This window comes from Centropristis striata, chromosome 11 (assembly GCF_030273125.1).
Source record: "Centropristis striata isolate RG_2023a ecotype Rhode Island chromosome 11, C.striata_1.0, whole genome shotgun sequence".
In the NCBI taxonomy this organism is placed as follows: Eukaryota; Metazoa; Chordata; class Actinopteri; order Perciformes; family Serranidae; genus Centropristis; species Centropristis striata.
The window spans coordinates 26,219,621-26,229,541 of NC_081527.1; the positions used below are offsets into that span (position 1 = coordinate 26,219,621).

The 9,921-nt window shown below is 39.4% G+C and overlaps 1 non-coding gene across 1 annotated transcript; it reads left to right on the forward strand.

Annotated features, from left to right (window-relative positions):
- The first annotated feature begins 8,057 nt into the window (after positions 1-8,057).
- LOC131981143 (U2 spliceosomal RNA) lies at positions 8,058-8,244 on the forward strand. Its single transcript, XR_009395276.1, has one exon. It is a non-coding gene; the product is annotated as a U2 spliceosomal RNA (small nuclear RNA).
- Positions 8,245-9,921: the final 1,677 nt, after the last annotated feature.

Below are 9,921 nucleotides of genomic sequence, written 5' to 3' on the forward strand. Positions count from 1 at the left end.
TGATCCTGCCCCAGAATCAGCTATCACCACAAAATATAACCTAAAAAATTAAGATTCTCAACAACAACAAAAATCCTCCTGTTTCCTTTTAACTTGCTACATCTCACTACTCGCTGTCAAACTTTACCTGCTGGGAAATAGGAAACATAGACATTTCTGGTGCCGTAAATAATTTTCTCTGATTTTGTGGGTAAACAGGCATCAGTATAAAATTGATAACCAGTTAAAATTGCCTTGCAGTTGCTTTAAGCCATAAAGAAAGCATATATTTGTTATCTCAAATGGTTAAGAAATAACCACAAGCAGACAGAAAACTCAGTTTCCTCTCATCCCTCCTCATAAACACGGCCCTCTTTCCATTTCTCTCCTCTACAGAATAACAATTTGAAGAAACATTTACGATGACCCTCAACACATTTGAAAACTCTCTACAGTTGCTTTAAGCCATAAAGAAAGCATATATTTGTTATAAAATGATCAAGCAATAACCAAAATATAACTCACAAACAGACAGAAAACAAGAAATAGGAGCTTTTATTTTGTACATGCCCTAACAACATTAGTATCCCCACATCCCTCCTTCCATTGATCTCCCCTCCACTATAAACCTCTCTCTTATAGGCAGATAAACACAATAACAATGTGTGTTAAAATTAGGGCCGGGACTTGATTAAAAAAATTAATCTAATTAATTAGAGGCTTTGTAATTAATTAATCAAAATTAATTGCATTTTAATCGTATATAAATATTTGACCTGAGAACAGTGAGAAGTATTTTTTTCACATGGATTTTTAGTATACCATTGAATAATGACTGAATACATAAGCTTAAGCAACAAAAATATTGTTTATTTTTGTTCAAGTCCAACAGACCAGTGCAGTTTTTGCCATTTAGTGTAGCAATAGCATATTTATAAATATCGTACATTTCATAAATCCAGGTAGCCTATAGGTAGGTAGATCTTCTGTAAACTAGAATACTTTGGTTTTTGAAGTAAAACACAATCCACGCTAGCTAGCACACTAGCCGCTAGCTGCTATATGTTTAGCATTGAGGTGATACTTGAGGCTGGATGTGCTGCTATGGTGATATGTGAATTCCTTGTTGCCTAGCAACACAACCATGCTCTTATGGACGCTTCCATCCGTTGGTTTTTAGTAACTAAATGTCCCATCATCCACGGGGCCAACCAAAGGTCTCATCAACTTCTTCCTTCATGTTCACTGTGGTTTGTTGTTGTCTCAACTCATCAATGCTAGTTGGTGCTCCAGTATAATCGGTCCGCCTGAAACTCATCCAGGGAGAAACGTTACGCGCTGCAAAAATAAGTGCGATAAAATGCGTCTATTTTTTTAACACGTTAATTTTTGTGTAATTAATTATTCTTAATTAACTCGTCAAAGTCCCGACCCTAGTGATAAAATTACCAAGCAATAACCAAAATATAACTCACAAAGACAAAAAACAAGAAATAGGAGCTCTTATTTTGTACATGCCCTAACAACATTAGTTTCCCAACATCCCTCCTTCCATTTCTCTCAATGACGTTTTTTTGATCTTTTGCTCCCTCCATAAATCATATAAACAGCTCTTTTTTGTCATTTGGATGCATTAACGTGCATATTTGACCACTTCAGCTCTTGAGCCTTGATATTAAAATAAATAAAGCCTATATGTATAACTGCATTAACGACCTCTGCGCTGCACTGACAGCAGAAGTGCTCATAACTTCCCTGCTCTTAGTGAAATGTGCTTCTGGGGGCCTTGAGTAACAGTAATGATACCCTTCCTCACCTCAGCGAGCAGAGCGGAGCCACAGGTGGGCCGAGCTGTTTGAAGCCATTAAAGACACTGAACTGGCGAGTAAAGAAGGTCGTCCGTCTCGTCTGGCACGGTGGTAATCAGCGCTGTAATTTATGGAGCTAGGTAGGAGATGTCGGGGTAAAGTCAGGTCTCTATTACGCCACCACACACAAAAAAAAGAAAGAAATGGTGACATTTTCTGCTCCCCTGTGATGAGCATGTTCGTTTCATTGATTGGGTATTAGGTCCCCAAATCACCTGGGGGGTGACGGAGTCCGAGCTGAGCTGCTGCAGTAATAATGTGGAGCTCATTTGTACCTTCTGTGCTCTTATAACATTTTACACCTGTTTATGATTTACAGTCACTGCAGCGGCTTAATAAGCCTCAAACTCAGAAGCTAGCTGCATAAAGCAAAGCCAAAATGTTAAAGCCTCTTAGGTTGTCTCCTTCCCTCAGTGTTTAAACTGAGGCTTTAACTGTAGTTGCTGTCATAATCAATAATAATAATCATAATCACTCACATCATCAGCCTTTAACATTACTTGACAGCCTTATTGTCAGTGTGAGTTAGCTTCTCCAAAACAGAAAAAAAGGGAATATGACAAGAAAAAGAACTGGACAGAAATTGAGAATATTGTTCTCCTCAAGTTTATTAGCAGTTATCATTCCATAAGGGCGGCTGTGGCTCAGTTGGTAGAGCGGGCTGCCAAACAATCGGAGGGTTGGTGGTTCGATCCCCGACCATGGCAGCCTACATGTCGAAGTATACATGAGCAAGATACTGAACCCCAAATTGCTCTCGATGGTGCGTTCACCACAAAATCTCTATCATTGGTATGTAACTATAACTATGGTGGGTTACAAACACCTCATCTGTGGGTTACACTCTGGAAAACATGTAAAATAAGATGTCATCATCCACAGCACAGACTGATGTAGCATGTGCTATAGGCTACATCTGTATTTTACTGTACTGTGACTTATTGTGAAGGATTAAATAAATATGATGGTTGATAATGATGGGTTGATAACGGTGACATTTATTTGGCCTACCCAGAAACATACAATTTCCCCCGAAAAAAATCAGTAACTCCCATGGTGTTACATCAAAGAGATGAAAGTGACTGATACATGAAAACGATATCGCTAGGCCTATTCACCAGTGTTAGCGTACTTTTGTCCGGGAAACCCAAGGCTAACGTACATGTTTAAAACAATATATGGTTTGAAAGATAATACATTAGACTCTAGTTTCATACCACTTAATTAATTGGAAACTGGAAATTGGAAATAACATTTATACTGTATTAGTAGTTAATGTTAAATTTTGATAGAAGGTTAGCCAATAGCTGGCCAATGTGGGGTTCAGTGACACTAGCTATTAGCACTGTACAGCCCTGTAGTATGTTAAGCTCCTAGCAACATTGCTAGCTAGCTTAGCATGCTAATTTTACAGAGGGTGTCATTAGGGTTGCCAGCTCCCTGAAAAATAAATAAGGGACACCTCATTGGCAGGGCGGGCCGACCAGATTGTGTTCACCCATCCTGGCCTGATTAAATTTGTTAGTCCTTTTTTTGTGAGTGAAAGGATTTTTAACGATTTGACTCGATCTTGAATATATATAAAACAAATTATTATCCAGCAATTCACTTTAATACAAAATAACAATGGGGACCTGGTCTTCAAAGAGGTAGTGCAGTTTGCTCATAACAATTTGTTTTACTCCTTTTATTGGCTTTTAAAATGCAGCACGTATGCAATTGAATGGCCATTTTGGAAGATTTTGGCATTCCATAATTCCAAATTGGTTCAGTAAAAAGGCATGAAATTCATGTCATGGACACATGGGGACCTGGTCTTCAAGAATGCACTGGAGTTTTCTGATAACAATTTGATTTACTTATTTTATTGGAGCAGCATGTATACAATTGAATGGATATTTTGGAGTCATGCAGCTATGTGACAAACGGGCTACCGTAAAGTACAATGCAATTGCAAACTAAAATTTAAAGTGCAGATGGTGTGACTGCAGTACTGGAAGCATGTTGTTTCAGGTCAGTCAGTCCACCATGGACTAAGGAAAAAGAGCGCCAGCACACCGTGCAGTGGCTTTATAGATGTTATTAATTTTCCATTGGCATTTTACTGACTATATTTTGACTCTCGCAGTTAAACGGGACAAAGTGCATCCCTTTTCGGCTGTGGCTCAGTTGGTTGAGAGGTCGTCTTCTGATCAGAATGTTGGTGGTTCGATCACCGACCATTGCAGCCTTGAGCAAGATACTGAACCCCAAATTGCTCCTGAGGCTGCGTTCATCGGTGTGTGAATGAATTCCCAATGGTGGCAGGTGGCACCAGTGTGCCCTGGTAGCCTCTAACACCAGTATGAATGTGTGTGTGAACGGGTGAATGAGCGTAGTGTGTAATATAAATCGCTTTGGATAAAAGCCCTATGAAAGTGCACCCCATTTAGCTTTTCAGCTTAAAATGGGACGGGGGAATGCTTTTGTTTCTAAAATGGACGGTTGGCACCCCCAGGTTTCATTAACATAAGTTAGTTGGACTAGTTCTGCACTAGTTGTGGAAAGAATACTAGTTGACAGAAACCATAGCTGTTAAATGTGGTTTGGGTTATCTCATCTAACAGCTAGACAATTGTTAATTATGTATATAATTAACTAATAAATAATGTTGGCTAGCCAGCAACTTAACTTGAATCAGACATATGTGTGTCTTTTGATCTTCGAGATATTAAATAGAGATTGTGCTCTCCCACACTGTTTAAAGAGACATCTCCTACCACAGACTGAAAGTCTGCATGCAAAAAACCTTATTAGGCAGCTAACACTTGCAAAACTGGCAAGTCACGGTCCCTCCTGGTTTGGTGTTAAAGCTCCAGTTCAAGTTTTGACGACAGACTGTTGGTTTAATTTATACTCAGTAACAAATTGCAAATTGTTAATAGTGTCCAGTGTTTTTTCCTGTCATGAAAAATGCATTTTTGTATCTTGTCCACTCCTCAATTCCCATAAATTCTGCTATGGCCTTATGTTCCACAAGATATTTGACTTTTAAGAGACTATTTTGGGCCCTTAAGGAAGTCCTTTTGACCAGCCTAAATGGTTTTATGCAGCCTGGTAAAGGAATTTTGCATTAGACAAAAGCCTTTTCTCTCTCTGAATGCAGGTACAAGTCATGTTTCTGATATGGATTTTCCTGCTATCTGCTGCTCCAAACGGTGAGTTCCCATATACACACATACAGTACCACTAATGGTTTGAAGGGAAAGTTCTAAATATTTACAGCGACTGTTTTAATAGTATTGTCACCCTTTATGTGGTAGCTTCTTTATCCTTGTTCATGTTAAAGTCTTGGGACTGAAAAGTTTTGATCTACAATGAAGCCATTGGTAGGAAAAGTGCTATCTTCTGAGTGTTAATAAAATAACTGTTCCATTTTATTTAAAAATATGACAGAGTCTCACTTAATCTGGTTCAGTTTTCTTGGAAGGATCAATTAAAGAGTTTTTAAAAAAAACTTTTCTGTGATGGTTTCATGTGTAATTATACTAATGTGTTATGATGTAATATGATGGCTCATTGATGTGTTAAATGTTGATCAAATCACTATTATAATAATTACTGCTTTATCTTTGTCTTCAGCACTTTCTGCACGCTCCATCCTGTGCCCGGACCCAGACGCCGGCAACCAAAACACAGATCACATGATCGGTGAGGACGACACATTATTGAGCAATGAGACACACAGAGCAGCTTAATAGAGAGAGAGAGAGAGAGAGAGAGAGAGAGAGAAAGAGAGAGAGAGAGAGAGGGAGAGAGGGAGAGAGAGAGAGAGAGAGAGAGAGAGAGACATGAAAGAGAGATATTCACTGAAAATCTGTTTACACAGAGCAGAGAGGAGAGGACAGGAGAGGCTAGGAGAGGCTGGAAACATGACAAAACTTCAATATGGTCACTTAAGAGCACTTTGAAAAGTGTTTATATATAAATTCCATTATTATTATTATGCAGGACTTATAGATTTATATAGATTTTATATATTGCAGTGAAATACAAGGACACACAGAGTAAAATGTAAAAAGAGCAACAAACTCCCTGAAATGGTTTGTTGGGGTTCAGAAACTTACTGATAGTCGTTATACTGTAAATATTAACAGTATTGATTCAGTTGTTTCCTCTCTGGTAGAAACTGGTTTTGCATAAAATCTGAAGGATGATTCATCTGTTTTGGCTTTTGGAGCAGTCGTTTACCAAATCCAAAGAACATTGAACTAATTTGAAACATAATAAGTGTGTTCAGTAAATGGCTGCAGGGTCTTGACCGGGTCAGATGGTAATTATTCTGACTGACACCTTGTTTCCCCAACAATCATCCAGCTGCTGTAACGCCGCCTCATTTCTTCTAATGTTGTTGACATCAAGGTCGATTAATTCACAAGCTGTGATGTTCTGGGACACCTGTAGTCCTAATCAGCACCGTGGGTTCACCTGGCATGTGGAGAGCTGTGGCCTGAATCATTTTCTGCCCTGCACGCTCCTCTGGACACGTGTTATTGGAACCTGCCAACAGGATTATCTATGATTAAATCACACTGCTCTCCACCTGCAAGATGGAGGAAATGGAATCTGTCTCACAGCCTGTCTGTGTTTGTCTCTTCTTGTGTCCCGTCTCTTGGTGCAGATTGTCTCGGTCTGCGCTTCACCTGGCTCCACTCGCTCTTCGATAATTTCCCCTCGCTGCTGAGTTTTGCTCTGAAGCTGCACTGTGTGACGGGGCTTTGTCCACGCGACCTGGAAGATTACGGTTGTTCCTGCAGATATGTGGCCACCGGAAACCCTGTGGATCCTCTGGACATGTGAGTGAGAGTCTCATCGCAGCAGGAAGCAGCAGCAGCAGTGGCTGCATTTAAAATACAGCATGGTGGCCTAATTGAATCCAGAGGCTGGATGTGGGCTGGGAGAGTTTACAACTGAAATGAGCAGAAATGTTTTTGACTATGGGCTGAAGAGGGAGGTTTCAAAACACTGGAGTGTTGTTGGTACAGAGTAACAAACCCTCTCATCATCCATGAGACATGGACCTGCACTTATATAGCGCTTTTCTAGTCTTTCTTTCTTTCTTTAGTCATTTAGCAGACGCTTTTATCCAAAGCGACTTACAGGAAGAGTAAAAGCAAACAATCAAGGTATACTGCAATAAGAGATATAAGTGCATCAATAAGTGCTAGTGACAATTCTTTGAGGAGTAGAGTTATCTAGTCACTTTGCGACCACTCAAAGCTCTTTACACTACAGACTGACTCATTCACCCGTTCACACACACATTCATACTGGTGGCAGAGGAGACCCTAAACGCTGCCACCTGCCACCGTTGGGAATTCATTCACACACTGATGAACGCAGCATCGGGAGCAATTTGGGGTTCAGTATCTTGCTCAAGGATACTTCGACATCGATGTCGGGGATCGAACCACCAACTCTCCGAACAATGGGTGACCGATCTACCAACTGAGCCACAACCGCCCCACTTGAATTTTTTTTTACAAATAGCAGTTTAAACTCTGCACCACCGTCAATCGTTGTTTTTGTTAAATAAAATAACAACATTTCAGGTATCTTTTTTCTAAAACAACTAACTGGAGCCACCAGGATGTCACCCATTGGCTATTTGACAGTTTTGGCAGCTGCATCATTGCTTTGTGGCACGAGAAATGACCTGATATTCCAATATATTTATTATCTGCTAATTTTGTCTCAGACTTCTATACATTTGGACTTCTACTTGCAGCCAGTAGAGTCGCCCCCTGCTGGACATGAGGAAGGATGCAGGTTTCAGGCTCTTCTGCTTTGTCTTCACTTTTCAGACCCAGAGGCTATATCCACCTGTTCATACAGTCTGTTCTTTTAAGGGATAACAAGCTAGAAATGTGATTTGCTAAGTTGCTGGAATAAGAATAATAAACATAAATAACATAATAAGCAGTTGGTTTCCATTACTTGCGACATCTGATAACGGAGACAGTTACAATGATCAGGAAGCAGTTCCTACATAATGATAATGGCTGTGTCCCAATGTCAAGAATCCTTCCTTGGTAGGATCCTTCCTTCAGAGTCGGGTCCTCCGAAGGCAAGGCAAGAGTCCTTCCTTTGACTGGTGTAATGCACAAATGGGACAGCCTTCGGAGTGTGCAGCTGTGCGTCATTGCGTAATTGGACGTCCTGCTTAACTTCAGCGCCGCTCTCGGCCCTTTGGCTAAGATCAAGTGTAGTATCTGTTCTTATCAGTTTAATAAAAAATAAATAAATAAATTCAGCGCCGCAATTTCAAAATCAGTTCACGACATGAATGTGTCTCTGGCATCAGCACTCTGACACATATTTGTGAAAATGGAAGAAGATGCTTTAAGGTTGAATCTCCACGATTTATCAAGTAAAAACCATAAAGTGGATTAAACCTGAATATTTAACTGATCCTGGCTGAATTCGGCCGCTACTTAGTGCCATGAATGCAGCGGCGCATAATTCATCATGGAAATATGTTCTATGATTTTTTATTTTACAGTACAGTACAATAACAGTTTTTTATAAATAACAATAACGGATAATAGCGGACTTTCGGTCCCTGTAAACACAATAAAGAAATGTATAACTTTCTGAATGGCATAGTTGCACATAGTACATCATCATCGGACGCATATAAATTAATAAACAATAACTTTAGCGACTGAGACGGCATTAATTAACTTAACCGGCAATGTATCAAGATGACGTTTATTATCTTTAGCTTAATATTCTGGCATATGCTTATTCATATGTTTTTGCTTGACTTTGAACACACGTTTTGTAAGTTATGTGATAACATTCAGTGTAAACTGGAAATACTTATATATTTAAATGCATATTGTGCCGCCGGCGTCGCTGTTTTTACGCTCGCCATTTTTAAATCTCCCGGTAGACCGGTGTGCGCAATGCTTTATGGGTAGTCGGAGCGCACGGAGGATACACACATGCATCCTTGGAATTTGGGCAAAAGAAGGACTCTGTCCTCTGGAGCATCCTCGACATTGGGACAGTCCTTCGGCGGATGTCGATGACGTAGTGTCCTTCAAATCCAGCTGTTTGAGCATCCTTCCTTGACATTGGGACACAGCGACAGTGTAACAATTCTCTATCTTCTTTGCTGCAGCTGCTGTGAGACTCAGCGGCTGTGTTATCAGAGCGCTGCCCCCTGCAGGCAGGAGCTGCCTCTCCTTCCCAACAACTTCACCTGCTCAGAAACAAACAGCAGCTGTGGTAAGACTGACTTTATTTTGGGAAATATGCTTATTTGCTTCTTTTTGCAGAGGGTTGGATAAGAAAATCTCTCTCATGTCTGTTAATTAAAACCTCTTAAAAAGTCAATGCTGGTTTTCTGGCAACCCTAGAAATAATCCAGCACATTACCCACCATTAAATAAAAAATATGTTGTTTTTATAAATATATTAAACAAATAAGATATAAATCAGTTAACGTTAGAGGTACTGGTGGGTACATTTAGTTTCTTTTTCTAGCTTCATATTTAACATACAAACATGAATGTTAAATCATAGTAATCATTTTTTCCTCAACAGTGTCCTGCCACTATTACACTAGATTAAGTTTTTTTTTAAAACTGTGCCACAACACTACAAAAAGGTGTTTAGTCTAAAAACCAGATAAAAACACTAAAGGGAAATGATCTTGCTGCATGGACAGATAATTTCACCTGACAAGATTTCTTAAATTAAGATTATTAAATCTAGAAATAAGCATGTTGAACGCTTAAAATAAGAAATTAACTCTTAAAACAAGATAAATATCTAACACTTCTAAATATAAAGTTTTTTTTATCTTGGTAAGAACCAAATAATTTGCAGTGCACTCTGCTCGGGCCAGTTCATCACTGCTTGCAGTTTGAATTAATAATGAACATGCTGATAGATTTAATCACCCTAATTTAAGAAATCTTGTCAAGGTAAATTATCTGTCCATGCAGCAAGATCATTTCCCTCAGATTTACTGTTTTATCTGGTTTTTAGACACACCTGTTTTTGCAGTGAAGTGTCTTTAAAAGTC